Source organism: Callospermophilus lateralis, chromosome 8 (assembly GCF_048772815.1).
Source record: "Callospermophilus lateralis isolate mCalLat2 chromosome 8, mCalLat2.hap1, whole genome shotgun sequence".
Lineage (NCBI taxonomy): Eukaryota > Metazoa > Chordata > Mammalia > Rodentia > Sciuridae > Callospermophilus > Callospermophilus lateralis.
Window position 1 is genome coordinate 31,004,275 of NC_135312.1, and position 19,778 is coordinate 31,024,052.

The 19,778-nt window shown below is 45.4% G+C and overlaps 1 pseudogene; it reads right to left on the reverse strand.

The window, feature by feature from the left end:
* Positions 1-19,104: 19,104 nt before the first annotated feature.
* On the reverse strand, positions 19,105-19,384 carry LOC143406451 (small nuclear ribonucleoprotein G pseudogene; annotated as a pseudogene).
* Between the last annotated feature and the right edge of the window lie 394 nt (positions 19,385-19,778).

The following is a 19,778-nucleotide window of genomic DNA, read 5'->3' on the forward strand; positions in this document are numbered from 1 at the left end:
ACTTGTAATCTTGATAATTGCCATTCTGACTGGAGTGAGATGAAATCTCGGTGTAGTTTTAATTTATGTTTCTCTAATTGCTAGTGATGTTGAACATTTTTTCATATATCTATTGACCTTTCGTATTTCTTCTTCTGTGAAGTATCTGTTCAGTTCCTTTGCCCATTTATTGATTGGGTTATTTTATTTTATTTTTTTGGTGTTAAGGTTTTTGAGTTTTTAAAAAATACATTCTGGAGACTAATGCTCTATCTGAGATGCAGGTGATAAAGATTTTCTCCCATTCTGTGGGCTCTTTGTTCATGTCTGAGAAACCTAAATTTTTATGTAAAATCTCTTGAGCTTTAATGCTGTCCGTTAAGTTATGGACTTTTAAGACTCTTGTGGGCCAGTACCATGTGGGCCAAAAAGATCATGTCTGGGCTGGATGTGGTTTGTGGGCCACGGGTTTACAAGCTCTAGGTAAATAATTTGCTCAAGTTTCCACAGTAATTGAGAAGATTTGCACCTGTGTCTGTCTGGACTGCTGATCTGTATTCCTTCTGCAAACATTTCTGTGTCTTCAGAGTACAAGACTTCGGCAAATGAGACCAGCGAAATGCAGTCCCTTCCCTCAGGGGCTCACGGTCGTCAGTGGGACACAGTATATAAATCCACATCGTCTCCATGGGATTCAGAGTCACACGTGGTATGGCAGAGGACACGCCTTCCCATGCTTGACACTGCCTTCTTGTGAAGAGAGCTTGGTTAATGTCATTCTGGGAGTCTCTCTGCCTTTCCTCATTCCACGCCTGGAGATAGAGTGACTTACCCACCTGATGGAGGTGGAGAGCAACCGTGTTATTTTTGAGCCTGTTCTTCTCTTTATTCTTTGGCCAAAGCCAGTGTGTTCTTCCTCCCTCTTGGATGCTGGGAGCCTTCTAGGAGCATATGGGTATTGGCCTCTTGCCCACCCTGTGTTGAGCTTTTAGAAATCCACCTGATTCTGGGGTTCAGGGAACAGCCTTATTTAGCCCTCACCTGGCTTTGTCAGTAATAGAGGTGACATCTTGGCATCTGATTTTGTCTTCTGTGCCTTAACTTGTTGAGAAGACTTATTGGGACACTGCACCAGGGCTTCAGTGGTGCCAGGAGTAGGGTTTACACACACATACTCTCTCTCTCTCTCTCTCTCTCTTATCTGTGACACAACAAGAATCTGGCTGCTCACCCTTCAGAGCCTGTCTCCCAGAATTCACCTCGAGTTTTAGCGTAGCCCAGTGGGCATGTATTGTTTGCTCAATCAAATGAAATACAAATGTTCTTAACTCAAATAAAATCTGGCACTGAGGGTGGGGAGTAGTGCCTCCTGCCACGTCACAGAACCACCCGTTGCCTTTCGACACCTACTTTGCCTCTTGGGAGTCTCTCTAGACATCGCCTCCTTGGGGTCTGCTCCACCTCTGTCCCCTGACTCTCTTAAGCTGTGAGCATGTGTTTCCCAGGAGAAAATGGGTTTGATTTCAAAGGCCTTCTGGGTCTCACCCACCAAAAGGGTTCTGAGTGCGCAGGATGGGGTGACACAGTACGGGGTGCTGGGAGGAGGTGCCAGAAGGAGCCACACCGCGCTCAGGATGCTGCCAGCTCCCAAGGGAACGTGATGCCAAGAGAGGGAAGGAACTGTGTGCCCGCTGCGATGAGGATCAGGGCCTGGGTTTAGAGGAGAGGCCGGGAAAGAACACTCAGTGGACGGCCCTCTCATCTCCTCTAACGAGGCTCTTCTTCCCTAGTGCCCTAGGGTTTATGTTTTCCTGGGAGCACCCTGTGCCTGGTGGGTCATGAGCACAGCTGGAAGGGGGCCATCCAAGGCCTCACGCATTTCCCCTCTGCATGTCGCTTGGGCTGGTGAAGCCCGCCTTGCCTGCTGGCCTCGGTGAGCCACCTCGCCCGCTCTCTGTCCTCTGTGCTCTCTCTCCCTTCCATGTCACTGTAGCCAAGATGAGTGGGAATTTAGCCAAATGGAAGGAACTCTGTTTCTCTCCAGCAGTTTGACAAGATAAGCTCTAAAGGGAAGCCACATCAAAAAAGGAACCTGCTGCCACCATTAGGTGTCTGCAGTGTGAATGAGTCAGCTCAAGTCTTGGTTTCCATGAGGTGCCCGGAGAAAGTACGGGCAGTTAATATTTTCCATTCACAAGGGTTTCTGGGACCGTTTTACAGTATCTGGGTAAGACTCCCCATGACACAACATTACCCACGTCACCTCGTGTTGACAAAGCCATTCTGGATCCAAACTCAACTGGTCGAATTGCCACCAGAAGGATCTAGACCGGTTCTTTGACCACTGGATAAAATCCAGGCAAGTAAAAACCCTGGAGTCAGATGACCTGAGTCTAAAACATTCTGTGATCTCGGGCAATTTTCTAAATATGTTTCTGATCCTGTGAAATCGTGATTTTTAAAATTAGATGGAATATGAATAGCACCAATCTTATAACACAATTATAAGGTTTGAAGGAGTTAGTGCAGGTGATGTACTTAGCTCATGCCTGGGCCAAGTGAAGATTCCGAGAAGTTTGTTCACCTCTGTTGTTTCTGGGGTGCCCTCGGTCTTGCAGGTGATATTGGGAAAACAAAAATTGTGTAGGGAAGTTGATGCAGCTTCCATCTAACACGGGCTGCGTAGAGCCCCTGGAAAGCACTAGGTGCCTCTGACCTCGAAATCCCCCTGCCCCAGGGAGGTCTCCCTGAGCTGAGCTACAGCGTTTAATATCAGGCACAGACAGACATGCTGGTGCCTTTTTCTGTCTTGCTGATAGCAGGTGGGGACAGGTGTGCCCAACTCACCTGGATGAAGTGGGAACGCGCCTGTTTTCTAAATTCTGGAGGCCACAGCAACCCCTGGAAGGAGATGACGAGATCCCCAGGGGAAGGCTCTGAAATCTAGTTGTAGGAGGACAGGGGGTGTGGGAGAGAAAGCAGGGCAAATAGAAAAGGTCACTGCCACCCTTGCCCTTGCTCTCTGCCATATTCTCCCTCTTTTTCTCACCCTGCCTGGCTGGGTGGAGGCTGGTTCAGGATGGTGAATACACAAAAGGCTGATCCTTTAATATTCCTAGCTCTTATCTACCTCTGGAGAGAAACTTCTCCTGGGAAAGGACAGGACCCGGGTGTGCGTCTGAGTCTCCAGGGCGCTGGCAGAAGCCCCCGTGGGGATGCGGCTGCTTTTAGCACCTCAGGGTGCCGGAGGAGGGGAACCAGCCTCTTAGAGAACACAGCACCTCCCCTCCCCCGCTGGGTTGAGGCTGATTTCTGGGATTGGATTCTGTAATAGAGCCCCGGGAGCGGGTTGCCATGGTTTTGCTGGTTTCACAGTGAGGGCTAAGTGGCTTCCTTCAGGCCATGTGGCTTTTAGCTGCTGCTTTTGAATTTTAATTTCTCCTCCTGGGAGACTACTCTGCAGGGGGGAAGAAGCAGAGACCGACTGTCCTGGGGACAGTTGGGGAGGTGGGTGAATTTGACTTGAAATAGCTCATGCTTCAACCACAGGCAAAAGGCAGAAGAAAGGGTGGCGGGGAATGGAAGGGGCCCCAAGTCAGATGGCTCAGTCTTATGTGACCTCCAGCAAATGACTTAATCCCTTGATCATACGGGACCTGAGAGCTTGCAGCTCCTAGGGCAACTGTGAGGCTTCAGAGATGATGGACACTGGAGAAAGGCTCCCAGGGAGAGTGGCTCTCCCAGGTCTCAAGTGCTCCCAGAATAACCGCGGATGCTCTCGTGAATGCCATCCTAGCTTTCTAGAGGGGGAAACTGAGGCAGGAGACCAGGGGCTTCCTGCGCCACCTGTGAGGACTGATGCGTGCCAACCTCCCCGACTCCATCTGCCTGCACTGCGCCCTGCGACCCACGCTCTCTGGGTTGGCTCTTTATAAGACCAGCCCCCTCTCTTCCTTTGGCTTTCAGCTGGGGTCACCCCCTGGGGATCCTTTTCTAATTACCCTAATTGATGGCTCTGGCTAACCTCTCACTTTTCTTTATATATTTATAATTTTTTTTCTATTTTATTTTCTTTAAATGACTCATTATTTCCTGAAATCATTGATTTTAAATAACTCACCGCAATTCAAAATTATCATCTTTGTTATCTGCCTTTCCCAGGAGGTCAGCTCCTAGGGTAAATCTGCTTTCCTGCTCCTTCCCTCCAGCTAGAACTAATCCTGAGGAGTTTCTGGGTCTGCGCATACAGTTTGGGTTCTAAAATTTGGATAGAAAAAAAAATCACATCTTTATCCTTACTACCTCTAACTGAAATTTAGCATTTCCTTTCATTGGGAATGTAGGAAATAAACGACAATAGTACACAACGCACTTGAGACTTTGTTACACACTGCAGTTTTACAGGTGTCTTAAAATGTGATTTTGTTTTAACATGAAGTGACAACATTATTTAGACCCACTGATAGATCTTGTTATTTAATGCAACTATAACGAAACTTATATATTACTGTAGCATAATTTTAGAATATTTTGGTAACAATGTCAACCTATTTGGTTTCATTTATAACCCTCTGTATTTATTTTATGCATTTAGAAAGCCTCAGCCTGAGCAAAGGCCTAGAGGTTTTGACAGATTGCCAACACGGGTCACAGAAAAGATCAGCTACCTCTGTGGGCTAGAACAGTGCCTGGCGCAGGATAGGAGCTTGGTAAAAGTGTTTTCAAATGAATAAATTGGCAAGATGAAGGGAGGTAGAGAAGAAGGGATGGCCCTAGGTGGAGAAACAGCATCCAAGGGCAGGAAGCTTCTAAGAGATGCTGAAAAATGTGTCGTTAGTGCTCAGGGAGCCAGAGAGAGGGTTAGGAGCTGAAGCTGATCACGTAGCTGATTGGACTCACCCTGGGAGAGGGAAGCCAGTGGAAGGTACAGTACTAAGTGGGGACAGGAAGGTACAGTATTAAGTACAGGAATAGCTATACTTGGGCTTTAATTTTTTTTTTTTTTTTTTTTTTTTTTGACTGCCAGTTGTGGTGGTGCATGCCAGAAACCTGAGGCTGAGGCAGGAGGATTGCAAGTTCAAGGTCAGCCTCAACAACTTAGTGAGACCTTGTCTAGAAATAAAAAAATCAAAAGGGCTGGAGATATGGTAGAGCACCCCTAAGATCAACCACCAGTACTGAAAAGCAAGACCACACACACACACACACACACACACACACTCACTCACACTCACACTCACACTCTGGCTGCTGAGAGGAGAGCAAAATGAGAGGACAAAACTGGACAGCAGTTAAGAGGCTACTGTGGGTGGTGGGAAGTAGATGGTGGCGGTAGAGATGTGGATGGTTTTGAGAGCGGTTTTAGAGATGAACTAGACAAACCTCAGGCATTCATCAAACACAGAGGATGAGGGCAGAGAGGAAGCAGAGGACATTGGTGGCTTTCTGGTCTGAGTTTCTGAGTGGACCGTGGGTCACTTACTGAGAGAGAAAGATACACTGAAATCTGAGTGATTTTATTTTTTAATTTTGTTGTCAACATGGTTTTGCTAAAATGCCTTAAACTGGAATGACGGGGCCTCAGTCTTGCTCCTAGTTGTCACTAACGGGCATCCCAGGCATGGCCAGGCCTAATGGCTATATCTCTGCCTGCCTTCCAAATTCACACGCTGACATCCTTATCCCAATGCGATGGGGTTAGGGGGTGGGGTGTTTGGGAAGGGATTAGGTCACAAGGGCAGACCCTCATGGTGGGATTAATGCCCTTATATCTTTTTTTTTTTTAAGCTATATCCCCAGTCCTATTCATTTTCTTTTGAGACACGGTCTCACTAGGTTGCCCAAGCTGGCCTCAACTCACAACCTTCCTGCCTCAGCCTCCCAGGTTTCTGCGATTATAGATGTGTGCCGCCATGCCCAGATTAATGTACCTAATAAAAGAGGTGCCAGAGAGACCCCTGTCCCTCCCACCATGTGAGGACACAGCTAGAAGACACGGTCTAGGAACCAGAAAGTGGGGTCTTCCCAGACAAAGACTTCCAGACCCCTGATCCTGGACTCATCATGTGTAGAACTGTGGGAAATAAATCTCCTTTGTTGATAGGCCTCCAGTCCGTGGTGTTTTGTTAGAGTTGCTCAAATCACTGTGACAGGCCCAACCTCCTCTATTTTTTCACCTGAGCAGTAGAGTTCTGACCTTGTCCTCCACAGGTCACATTGGCAGAGTGAAACCCTCTGCCTTCCGACCTTCCTCAGGTGAAGTGAGGAACAGCTGAGTGCCAAAGCTGAGTGACTTTGCCAAAGTGTCTTAAAGTTGGAGATTTTTCTCTAAGGCTGAATAACAGCCTGGGTTTCATGTTAACATTGTGATGAAAGGAACTGATGTTATATTAAAAATAAAAGCTGGCTGGGCGCGGTGGCACATACCTGTCATCCCAGTGGCCCAGGAGACTGAGGCAGGAGGATGGTGAGTTCAAAGCCAGCCTCAGCAAAAGCAAGACACTAAACAACTCAGTGAGACCCTGTCTCTAAATAAAATACAAAATAGGGCTGGGGATGTGGCTCAGTGGTCGAGGTGCCCCTAAATTCAATCCCCAGTAACCCCCCCAAAATAAAATAAGAGCTTTATTGATCCCTCATGGTATTTCAGGCACCATGCTCAGTGGTTTACGTGGGTTATTCCTTTGACTTCTCTCTGACAACACTATGAGGTAGATAGATATTAGTATACCCAATTCACAAGTAAGAAAACTGAGGCTTGCAGTTCAAGTTACTTCCCTGAAGTTACACAGGTGGTAGAGAGAAGTTGGAACTCATACAAGCAGACTCTAAGCTCTGTATTCTTTTTTTTTTTTTTTTTTTGTAATTTTTTATTAGAGCTTTATGGTAATACATAGTAGATGGGTTCATCCTGACAAACTCGTACATACATGAAAACAAAATATATTTTATTAATGAGGATTCATTGTTTTTGTTTTTTTATTTCTCAGCTTCTAGATCTTTGAATCTCTTTTTCTACCTTTTCCAGGAAACAAACAACAACAACAACAAAAAAAAAAAACTGAAAAACACTTGAACCTTTCTTCCGCCCCTGGCTATAGGCATCTCTACCCTGTTTCCTAAAATACTTTGCACTTTCATTTCCACCATACTTCTCAAAATCTAATGTTCCCCATTTTCCTAATTTCTCTTTCATGTTTTGGTTCATTCCCATTGGGGTTGTGGCTCCACGATTCTGCTGAATTTCCATGCGCTGAGATCACGGATGGTTTCCTAAACTTAGTCTGACTTCACTTCTCAGTTCTTCCTGCCTGCACCCCCCAAATCCAATGTCTTTCTCTTTACTGACAACAGATAATGAAAGGAAAAAAAAACAAAACTACTATTTGCAACAGCCTAAAATGGATACAATATAACTATAAAGGAATTTTTAAAAAACATGTAAAGAATTTGTATCCAGAAAAACTATAAAACAAGCATGGGAAAAGTTAAAGAAGTCTCAATTAATTAATTGGGCAGACTTTCCTTGCCCACCAGTAAGAAAATTCCATATTATTAAGAGATAAGTTCTACCCATAATGAACAGCAGGCTCAGTGCAATCCCAGGCCAAATATCTGCAGAGGTTTTTTTGTTTGTTTGTTTTTGTTTTGGCAAGCAAACTACGAAATTTTATATGGAAATGCAAAGCACTTGGAATAACCAAGATAAGTTAAAAAGAATAGAACTGAAGGACTCATTTATGTGATTTAAAAATTGACAACACAGTGACATTAACAAGACGAGGTGATGTTGGCCTAAAAATGGACACATAGAAAAAAATGGCACAGAACACAGAATTCAAACATTGACCCGCACATACGCGGGTTGATTGTGCAAGCTCTGTATTCTTGATGACTGCACCCTCGTGTCTCCTTGGTGGAATCACCTGTCCCTGTGCCCACTGGAGCTCTCCGGCCCTCTGTGGCCCAGGTTGAACCGGTCACCCTTCATTCACCTCCTGTGGGGAGACCAGACCCTCTGATCTCACTTGGGGAATTCAAGTGAGCTCCCGGTGTCCCCGATCTTTGCTGAGGGCACCTGTTCTGAGGAGCTCTTCCAGTGCGCGCCTCGCCCTGGGTCCATTCTCCCTGGTCTTTGTGGTCTTGGGCCAGCTGTGGACACCAGTTTCTTTCTTGGTTTCTACCAAGCCTTTCGCTTGCCCAAGGCCTTGATGTTGGTAACAGATTTTGCCAAAAGTCAAAAGATAGAGGACTTTCTGTGCAGAAAGGGCAAATTTTAAAAACAGAATAAGACTGATCTCTGTTTTTCACATAATCCCTGTAGTGATGTCTGCCAGGGCTATCAGTTAAGGTCTCGTTCACAGTAAAGAAACAAAAATACTGTCTCTTCTGCTCCCATCTGTGACATTCTTTCTATTTACAAGTCTTGAAATGAGAGGTATCTGCCTCCATTGTCACTCAGATCACAGCTCCTTTTAGCTTCATGCTTTGCTGTCCCCCGGGAGAGGCCGTGTCCTCATGAGCATGGCAGGAGCCAGGTTAAGCCACGTGCACAAGCAGCCCATCAGGAGATGTCCGCTGTTAGGATAGTTTCCTGTCTTGCTACCGCAGTAAAAATAAAGCAAGACTTCATTTTTAGACACTTTTCCCCCAAACACGGAGTAAAATCCATAATGTAACCATCCCAAATCGTAAGTGATTTAACAAGCCCTCCAGAAACACCGGCTGCTGACTGCTTAAAATGAAGCAGTTTCTCACTATAGCAGAGCGTAAAATCTGGACTTCCAAGAGAAGCCTCCGACCGGGCAGCTGTTACTCCATGACTTCAGTGGCACAAAGATCTCAGTGAGAGAGTTCTATGCTCCTCCTCCCCGCCTTGCCAGGAGCCACTCCCTTTGAAGTTTCTGCAAGAACCGGTGCATGTCACATCTGATTGATTCCACGTTACTGGGCAAGGCAAGTTCTGGGGGCTGCCCCAAATCAATGGAGCAGGAACCTGCACTTCTTCCCTGGTGGGTGGGGGCAGTCGGGTGTCGGGGGAGCAGGGGATGCAAATCACAAGACAGAGGACACGGATGTACAATCTTGTTAGAGAGAGAGAGAGTGAATACTGAGGCATAATAATTAATTCATTCTGTTTCTCTGGAGGACCCTAATGCACTGATGACCCCATTGTCCAGGGTATTAGGGTCCTCCAGAGAAACAGAATGAATGTCAGTCATCAGAAGAGGGATCAGGAATGGAGACAGAATCCAGGCACAGAGATCGCTGAATGCTAGCCCATGTAACTGGGACTTTATTGGAAAGCTGCAGACGAGCTCTAGAAGATTTTGAGCAGAATGATGGTATAATCAGAGCTATGTCTTGATACTGGGGATTGAACCCAGAGGCCCTCTATCCACTGAGCCACATACCTGCACCCCCCCTTTTTTTAAAAAATAGTTTTTAGTTGTAGATGGATACAATACCTTTATTTATTTTTATATGGTGCTGAGGATTGAACCTAGTGCCTCATACATGCTAGGCAAGCGCTCTACCCCTCAGCCACAACCCCAGCCCTTCCCTGGTCCTTTTATTTTGAGACAGGGTTTCACTAAGTTGCTCAGGCTAACCTTGAACTGGCTATCCTTCTGCCTCAGCCTCCCAAGTTGCTGGGATCATGGGTGTGCACCACCTTGCTGGGCTAGAGCTATGCCTTTGACACTCCAATGAAGACCACAACCTTCTTGACTCCATCTCCAGCTAATTGGCCAATGGGGTCATCAGTGCATTAGGGTCCTCCAGAGAAACAGAATGAATGGGATATCTCTATATCTACCTACGTACTTACATACCGATTTACCTTGGAGATACTTTATTTCAAGGAATGTGACTGTGGAGTCTAGAAAGTCCAATATTTGCAGGGTAGGCTGGCAGGCTGGACAGCCAGGGAAGAGTCAGTGTTGCAGCTCAGGTTAAGAGGCAGTCTGCAAGCAGAATTTTCTTCCCTGGGGGAGTCAGTCTTTTTTCTTTTGAGGTCTTCAACTGATTGGATGAGGCCCACCCACATAAAGCAGGATCATTGGCTTTACTCAAAAATTTTACCGATTTGAATGTTAATTTCATCTTTAAAATATCTTCATAGCAACATCCTGGCCAGTGTTTGACCAAATTTCTGAGTACCATGGCTTGGCTAAGTCTACATCTAAAAATAACTATCCCAGCCATATCTTTAAACTAGGCATCCAATTCAGTGGGACTGATGGGATGGCACAGGTGACTGGCTGCTGTGGGTCACCAGAAGTGAGTAATGACCATGGGCTGCAGGATGGCTAGGGGTCAACAGCTGGGCCCCCTCCTGGGAAGCCTCCTAGTGGAGAATGTTTTCTGAGGGGCAGAACCAGTAGAGTGGTCCGGTGGCCTACCCCCTCCTTTGCGGTCACCTGGGCCCAAGGTCAAGCCCTGTGGCCTTTCTATTGGGTAAGGGCGCTTTCTTCTCATGCTGCAGCCTCTTTCCAAAGTGCAGATCTGCACAGTCTCCTGGGACCCCACTCCCTGGTCACCCCCCTCACATTCTCAACAAAGGCTGAGCAGGTTGTCCACCCCGACCTGGCCCCAGCCTGCTCCAGCAGGCCCGCCTCAGCCCTTCATGCTGCAGGACCCCTGTGTCCTGTGCTGGAGCCAGAGATACTGTGAGGACACCTCTGGGGTCCACCACTGTCCCTACCCAGCTACCCTCTGAAAAAGTACACATTCATAATAGGATGTTTTGAAAATAAAGAATATAAATAAGAAAATAAAAGACATCCATAATCCTGTGGCCCAGAGATAAGTACCATAACTCTTAAATTTCTTGCAGTCTCTTTTCTATGTGCACATTTATATGCATGGGTTATTATAATAACTAGTGTGCACTGAGCATGCTTTATTCTGTTGCTCCGGCTATTCTAAGCTCGCTTGTTTTCAATCACCTTTGAATAAAGTGTTGTTATTAGCTCCACGTTAGAGATGAAAAACAGACTCAGAGAGGTTAAGTGATGTGTCTAAGCTGCATAGTGAGCATATGTGTACCTTTGTGTGTGGATATATACGCTAATGTCTATGTGCATACCCATATTTGGTAGCTGCTGAGGTCTGTTTTGACATCCACAGTGTGGAGGACGACGTTAGCTTCTAGAAAACACGTGGCATTTGGCTGAGTGTTCATGGGCAACCTCTGCACTGTTATTTTTCAGGCTGATGTGCTGGAGTGGCCAGGATCAAGGCTCGGCTGTCCATTTGCTACACTCCTGCTTCTAAGGCACCTCGAGGGTCACTTCTTTCTAAAGCTTCCCCATTGCCGAAGGCTTCAGGTGCCACAGAGTATTTCTCAGACTTATTCCAATGAAAGCCTACCGAGCCACCTTTCTCTCAGGGGAACATAAAAAGGGACACATATTTCCAGTTCTTATTACATAGTTATTCTTAAATAAAGGAATAAAAATTATTTCTATGAATCATAAATTATTTGATCAGCACCTAACAAAAATTGTCATGTTGGGCTGGGGCTCAGAGGTAGGGCGCTCACCTGGCATGCGTGAGGCACTGGGTTCAATCTTCAGCACCACATACAAATAAAATATACTGCGTCCACCTATAACTAAAAAATAAATATAAAAAATTGATATGCTTTTGAAAATAAATGCTAAACTAATAATAGTTCCCAAGAATCAAAAATCAACAGTGACTTAAAACTCACAATAAATATCAGTGGCCCAAAGCAGCTCTTTGTGAAATATACTGTGGTACTGGAGTTATTTAATGTAGGATATCACTCCAGATTTGGAGGCATAACACAATAGCCATTTTTGATGGGCTGGGCACAGGAAGTACTTCTCACCTAGGGTCTCTCATGAGAATAGTTGGTGACTGAGGTTGGGGTGATCTCAAAGGCTGTGGGTCTGCTAGGACCTCACTTAGCTGAAGCACACGAGCCTGGCCTCTATATTGTAACTGGACTCCCTCCTCCCATGGTAGCCGGGGTTGAACAGCAAGCATCCCACAAGGACGCCTTTATGAGGTAGCTGTGGGAGTCACAGGGTTTTGTAAATCGAGCTCATTTTACGGGCTAGGAGCCGTGTCAAAGAATGTGCAGATTCAGTTTGATCACTTCTGGTCTGATTCTATCTGATCTGTGGTGGATTCAGACCCAGGGTTTCATGAATCCTAGGCAAGTACTCTGCCACCGAGCCATGTCCCCCACCCTCAGACTTGTTTTGAAGCAATCATATCAGGAATTTTTTTGCAAACTTTAGGGTTCTTATAAACAGTGGTCATTTCTTAGTTGGCTCCTCACGTCAGATTCACTCTCTGAAATGTCCCGAGGCACACAGCGACTGGCAGCACACCAACTTGTTCTCAGACGTCTCCAAATTGGTGTCCGACCTTTTATGACTAACAGCTCTGTGATGCTATCAACCTCCTGGATTTTGTCACTGTCTTCCAAACTCCTTGGCGAATTTGAAGGTGTGGTGTGGGGCCTGCCATGGGTCCCTGTGTGCAGTGTGACTGTTGAAGGAGGAAGAGTTCTTCTCTTGTTTTGTGGCTCCTCTCCCTTGAGCAGCTGCAGAGGGGAGGCTGAGGTAAAACGGATCTTGCGTAGCTCAACAGCAGGCAGCATGGAAAGAGAAGAGGGTAGCCTTTAGGGAGTGGAACTGTTCTCTGGGCCATGATTATGTTGCGAATAGTACCTATCATTTATTGAGCTCCTTCTGCAAGCCAGGCACCATGCAAAGTGGGCGCCATGGTTTACCTCATTAATTTCTCCTCCTTCCAGCCTGAAGTGGTAGGCACTATTTTCACCTTCACTTGACAAATAGTAAAAGAGTGTCCACAGTGATCAAGTGACTTGCCCAAGGTCACACATCAACTAGCAGATGGAGCCTGGCTTTGAACTCAGGAATGTCTGACTCAAAAGGTGGCATTGGGGCTGAGTCTGAACACGAGGGTCAGGCCACTTGGGCTCGACTCTTTGCTTTCATGATCTTTGATAATTGGCCTTTTTGTGTTTCCTCATTGGTGTGTGTGTGTGGGGGTGATACACACACACATAAACACGCATTAAATGGGGTGAACCATTTAAGATGCTTAACACAAATATCAACTATTCTTCTTCGTCTACTACTACGTCTGTTGGGGATGTGGCTTATGCAAAAGAATAATATGCCAGAGATCCAGAGGTCTGTGGAAGAGCAGGATGAGGAATCGGCCAGAGACCACTTACCAGACCTCAGAGTTCAGTGACTCCCTTCAGGTTCCAGTGACTCAGAGTTCCCATCTGCAAAGTGGGTGCAAGGGCAGGACCTTGTGAGGATGAACAGAGGGCCTGAAACATTTGACTGTGGTCCCCAGTCCTTTCTCCACTTCCAGGTCCAGCGAAATTTGCCAACCATTCACCAAACCCAGTGCAAAGGGTAACAATGGAATTGGATTCAGGAGCTCAGAGGCAGACGGCAGGGTTGTTAACCAATGCTTACTACATTCTTGCTGGCTCAAAACACCATTCAATTCCCAGAGTGGCCAGATCCCCGCCTTGCCCTTTAACCCCTGGACAGCCAGGGTCCAGCTTCCTGAAGCGCGTCTTCCTGCAGTCACACCGAGTGGTCTGTGGCAGCAGGGTTTCAGGACTGGCCCGAGGCAGTGCCCGGCCAGTGGGTGGCCTGTCTTGGCCCACTGAGGTTGCTTAGTGCAGATCAGCGCGGACTTCTAAACCAAAAGGGGCTGGGAGTTCCGACCGAGGCCCCACATTGCTGTGTGTGGTCAGGCCCATTCCGGGGCAGGCTGATGGGTGAGGGTGCCGAGCCGCTGCACCAGCAGCCTAACCACAGAGCTGTGTTTTGTTTCTCTACCGGATACACCTGCCCCAAAGCAGGGCTGGCTCAGGCTGCAGGCTCCGGCTTGTTCTGCCTTTCAAAAGATTGTACCCTCCAGATAACCAGGGCGCACCATGGGGTGCACCGAGAACCAGCTGGGCCGAGGGGTTGTGAGATGGCTTTCCTTTCCTCTTCTTTTGGGGGTGCAAGACGATGGTGCACAATGGCTTTCCCCCTCCAACGAGCGGTCTCTGCTTTCACATCAGTCATGACTCCCACGGCGTCCCGAGAGGACTGGAGGGACTGTGGACACAGCAGTGAAAGCCATCGAGTCCCACTCTGAGAAAGCTCTCATTTTAACCAAATCTTTCTGTTTTTTATTTGCAGCTAGCACATCTTTAACATTGAGCACTCGCTGATCTCCACGTTTTTAGGAAACACAAAGTGAGGGGCAGGAGGTGTAGTTTGGTAGCAGTGCCTATGCTTGGCGTCTCTGAGGTCCCGGGTTCAATCCCCAGCACCCCAAAGAACAGCACGGGCACTGACCTGGAGTCAGGCCTCAGATCTGGAGTCTTTCATCAGATAAGTGCCAGTTAAAGGCTGTAATAGAGATATGTTATAATGTAATAATATATATTATATTTATAATACATTATTTATATATTTATATTTTGTTATATGTTATATATCATATGCTATAATATATAACACATCTGTTGCATATCTAATATAGTACATATTATAATATATAAAATACATATTAATAATATATAGCAGCTTATAATATAACATATATTAGATATATTATGATATATCTAATATAATCAATATGTTACACTGTTATGTTACATGTTTAATACATATATTATAACATTTAACTGACACTTATCTAAAGAAGGACTCCAGATTTGAGGCCCATACCCATTTTGTTATTTATTTATCAGGTTTGAATCTATCTACTACCTCTAAGAGGATAATTTTGAGTAAGTTATTTAACCTAGTTCCATATCTATAAAATCAGGAAAATAGCCATTCATCATCCACTTTAGAGATTTTTGTGAAGACAATTCAAGTAAGGCTGTACTATGTGGTCCTGGAACATAGTATATGCTCAATAAAAGTACCCATCATCATCATCATCATCATCATCAATCAACTTCTACTCAGATCAGTGTTTGTGCACCTACAGTGCCTGACACAAATTGGCTCCTGTTCGGTTGTTGTTACCATTAGCAACAGGAGTTAGTTGAGGTCTACTGAGAGACAGATGCCAGAATCATAGTAGATGTGCAAACAACAACTGAGGTGAAAACTTGTGAAAGATGGACAAGGAGGAAGCAGGAAATCATGGAGAAAGAAGTTTTGACATCTGTGACAGGAGGGAGGAGGAAGGGGCTGGGTGGAAAGAGACTCAGGCTGCAGTAGAATCACAGGAGAGGGGTGGCCAAGCTGTTGAGGAGCTCCAGAGCCAAAATCCACCACCAGAGGACTTGTTCTGGGTTCAGCCTTTGGCTGGGAGCAGCTCGCAGACAACGTGTCCCCTGGTGGACAAGGTGGTGGATTGGAAGGGTGGCATCAGGTGTGATCCGGCTCCCTGTACCAGGAGGTGCGGTGGCACGTTCTCATGGCTGCTGTGTGTATCCTTTCTACCTTACACATGAAAACACAGTGCATTTTCTCCAATTCACTTATTATTAACTAACGACTCAGTCATTTTGACCCAGAGAGAGGTTAATACGGCTTCACACCTGAAAGTGAAATACAATATCTGAAGGTGAGATCATGGCTAACTCATCATTTTCTTTTGTTTCTGGTAACAAGCCAAACAAATTACTTATTTTGAAAGGTTTGTCTTGAATGCTGCGCTTTACTTACCTTGCTTACCTTTTTGTTCTCATTCTGGATCAAAGGTTTTGCATTTCAGGCAGAGATTTAAGCTCAATTGGCACTTTATGCAAATCAAAACCAACATGGTGCCTCAAATCATAGTTATTGGGTTATTTCCAGTCCAGAGATTAGGCTTGGCCTTCACAGTATTAAAAAAAATTTTTTTTTTGAGCCAACATTTTAAAATTGGGAGATTCCATATGCTAAAAAAAAGAAATATGTTGATTTCTGACTTCTTTTTAAAATCAGCAGATCTGGACCCTGAACCTATTTCTGTATCACAATGTTATTTAAGGTTAAAGAAGCTTCCCCTAAAAATAGGTCTTCATAGTCTACCACCTGCATATGTCCTTATACTTGAGAGGATTCACTAATTTATTTTTTTTTACCTGGTCTTTTTTTTCTTAAATATATTTTTATTAGTTGTTGATGAAAATTTTTATTTTATTTATTTGTGTATGGTTCTAAAAATCGAACCCAGTGCCTCACATATGCTAGGCAAGCGCTCTACTACTGAGCCACAATCCCAACCCTTACCTGGTCTTTTGTGTAGAGTGCTAGCTGTCTCCTATATATTCCATTCTCTCCTTCTATAATAGAGTCACAGCTGTCCACCTAGGACTACATTTCCCAGGCTCCCTTGCTGTGGCCATGTGACTACCTTCTGGCCAATGTTTAGAACTCCCAGACTGCTTTTTAAAAATTTATTCTAATTAGTTACATATGACAGTAGAATGCACTTTGACACATCATACATAAACAGTATAATTTCTCATTCTTTTGGTTGTACATGATGTAGAATCACACTGGTTGTGTAGTAATTCTATATTTAGAAGATCCAAAAAATTCTACCTGTACACTTCTAGAACTAATAAATAAATTCAGCAAAGTAGCAGGATATAAAACCAATACTCATAAATCAAATGTGTTCCTATACATCAGTGATGAATCTACTGAAAGAGAAAATAGGAAAACTACCCCATTCACAAAAGCCTAAAAAAACAAAACTTGTGAATCAGTCTAACAAAAGAAGTGAAAGACCTCTGCAATGAAAACTACAGAACACTAAAGAAAGAAACTGGAGACGACCTTAGAAGATGAAAAGGCCTCCTGTGCTCCTCGATAGGCAGAATTAATATTGTCAAATGGCCATGCTACTAAAAGTGTTATACAGATTTAATGCAATTCCTATTAAAATTCCAATGACATTATTCATAGAAATAGAAAAATCAATCATGAAATTCACTTGGAAAAATAGGAGACCCAGAATAGTCAAAGCAATCCTTAGGTAGAAGTGTGAAGAAGGAGGCATCACAATAGCAGACCTTAAACTATACTACAAAGCTATAGTAACACAAATGGCGAGGTATTAGCACTAAAACAGACAGGTTGACCAATGGTACAGCATAGAAGACACAGAGACAAACCCACATAAATACAGTTGTACTCGACAGAGGTGCCAAAAACATTCACTGGAGAAAAGATAGCCTCTTCAACAAATGGTGCTAGGAAAATTGGAGATCCACATGCAGCAGAATGAAACTAAACCCTTCTCTCTCACCCTGCAAAAAACTCAACTGAAAGTGGATCAAAGACTTAGACTCTAGAACAGAGACCCTGCCCCTAATAGAAAAAAGTAGGCCCAAATCTTCATCAGGTCGGCTTAGGACCTGACTCCCCTAACAAGACTCCTGAGGCGCAAGAAGTAACATCCGGATGGTAGCTTTAAAGCAGGTGCCTTCGCTCCTTCTTCCTCCTGCCGGCTGAAACGCGGTCGTGATGGTGGGAGCTGGAGTGGCCACCTGACTTCAGAGGAGATGACTATGTGCTGATAACAGCAAAGCAGAAAGATAGGAGGAAACTGGGTGCCCAACCTCATGGAACCCCTGACCAGCTCTGAAAAGCTTGTGCTCAGACTCTTACATCAGAAAACAAGCTTCCATTGTAGTGTCTTTTAAAAACCATAATCAAGTGTATCTTCACTAGAACATCCAGTTCCCAGCTGGGCCCCTGGCGTAGACTGCCATAGCAGGGGAAGACAATTCATGATTCTGCGAGTTGTCTTTACATGCAAAGGGGACCTAGGCAGGCAGCATGGGATCACATGTGACACTGAAAAGCCCTACCGCTGTCTCAAAGCCTCCACTTGCCAGGGACACACTGCAGATGGCTGTGGGCTGGCTTGTGCGAAGGGCTCTTGCCCAGGATGGGCGAGGCCCTGGGTTCCACCCCCAGCACTGCTAAGGTCAGAGATGCCAAGAGAAATCGAGGCCACCCCTCAGCACAGCATGGCCGCCCAGTTCCTGGGCCTGCGCCACCTTCTCACTTGTTTTCCTTTACCTTGTCTTGAAAGGTCACTTTCCGCAGACAGCCCTCCCGCCCCTTCTCGGCAGGGCCCTGAGCGGAAGGGAAGTCGAAACTTCTCGGTGGGTACTTTTCTGGTTCCCAAGTGGCCAGCAGAGGCTTCCTGGTGCTGAGCACGAATCACCGAGCATTCTGACAGTTCCCTTCTGAGGAGACCCTGCTGCATGATGTGGGCGCAAAGGGCCAGTTATGACAAAGTGACAAAGAGAGGACACTGCCACCCCGGAGACAGGTTCTCAAAGGGACATGTTATTGTGTTTCTCAAAGCTACGAATGAAAGTTACTAATAATTATAATAATTGTCATAATACCAAAGCTGATAATTATAATGCCACACTAGTTGTGTGGTCGGTGACAAAGAGCCTTCCAGGCCAGAACTATTTGGGGGTAGAAAGAACGACTTAATGAGCACTTCATGTGCCATGACTCTCATATGTTTTCTCATTAGTCACCTCAAAGACACTCTGACGCTAAGAAAAGCTAAGCAACTTGACAAAGACCCAGAGCTGGAAAAGAGAAAGTCGGGATTCTGACCCAAATCTAGTGAGGTATGCTTATGCCCTATCATGGAGCCTCAGGGAGTGGCCAAGGTTGGCCTAGTAAGGAGCAGGAGGCAACCAAGATCAAGGTCAAAGCCAAAGGGGAAGGGCAAGTGTGGGGAAGGTAGCTCAGGGGCAGAGCGCTCCACCAGTGTGTGCGAGGCCCTGGGTTTCACCCTCAGCAGTAAAAAGAAAGATTAAAAAAAAGCTAGGGATGGAAGTGACTGGGTGGAGAGGGTACTTTGTTATGGACACAAGACATAAGAAAGTGGGAAAAATTCATGTTGAAAATATACCTGCATCAGGGCTGGGGTTGTGGCTCAGTGGTAGAGCACTTGCCTAGGTCATGTGGGGCACTGGGTTCAATCCTCAACGCCACATAAAAAAAATAAATAAAAATATTGTGTCCATCTACAACTAAAAATTTTTTTTGCTATTGAAGTTTATTTAACAAAAAGTTTAATATGAAAATGTACATGACCCAATTTTCAAGTTATAAACAGGGCTTCTGGAGGGAGGACACAGATTTCTCTGCTGAACAGCCGTTATTTATACTCGTTCTAAGGCTTCTAACATGATGATACTGTTTCCTCGTATTACCACCATTCCAATATTGTTCTGCTGTCCACTAGTTGCCACCTCCACACATTCATCTGTTATAAGATTCATGAAGGGATCAAATCCCTGTAATATTCCTTGGACATGTCTGCCACCATTTAATTTCAATGATAACTTCTTGTCCATAAATTTTTTCAGCTTGGGAGGGTGAGCTTTGCTCATATTGTCTACTCTGCAGGCTCGGAGATGCTTTGAAATGGAATTGGCGGCCTCCTTCACCTAAAAATATTTTTTAAAAACTATATACCGGCATCAGATCATCCTACGGTCCCACAGTTTGTTGGTTCTTTATTCATTTAGCAGTACCAGGATTGAACCCAGAGGTGCTCTACCACTGAGCAACATTTCCAGCCCTTTTTATTTTGAGGCAGGGCCTCATTAAGTTGCTGAGGCTGGCCCTGAACTGGCCATCCTCCTGCCTCAGCCTCCTGAGCTGCTGGGATTACAGGTGTGCAGCCCCTCACCTGGCCGGGCCTCACAGTTTGCAGAGTGTGAGACGAGGGCAGCTAGGTGGTCCCTGGAGGAGGAGGGATTGAGCAAGAGGCCAGTGGTTGCTGGGAAG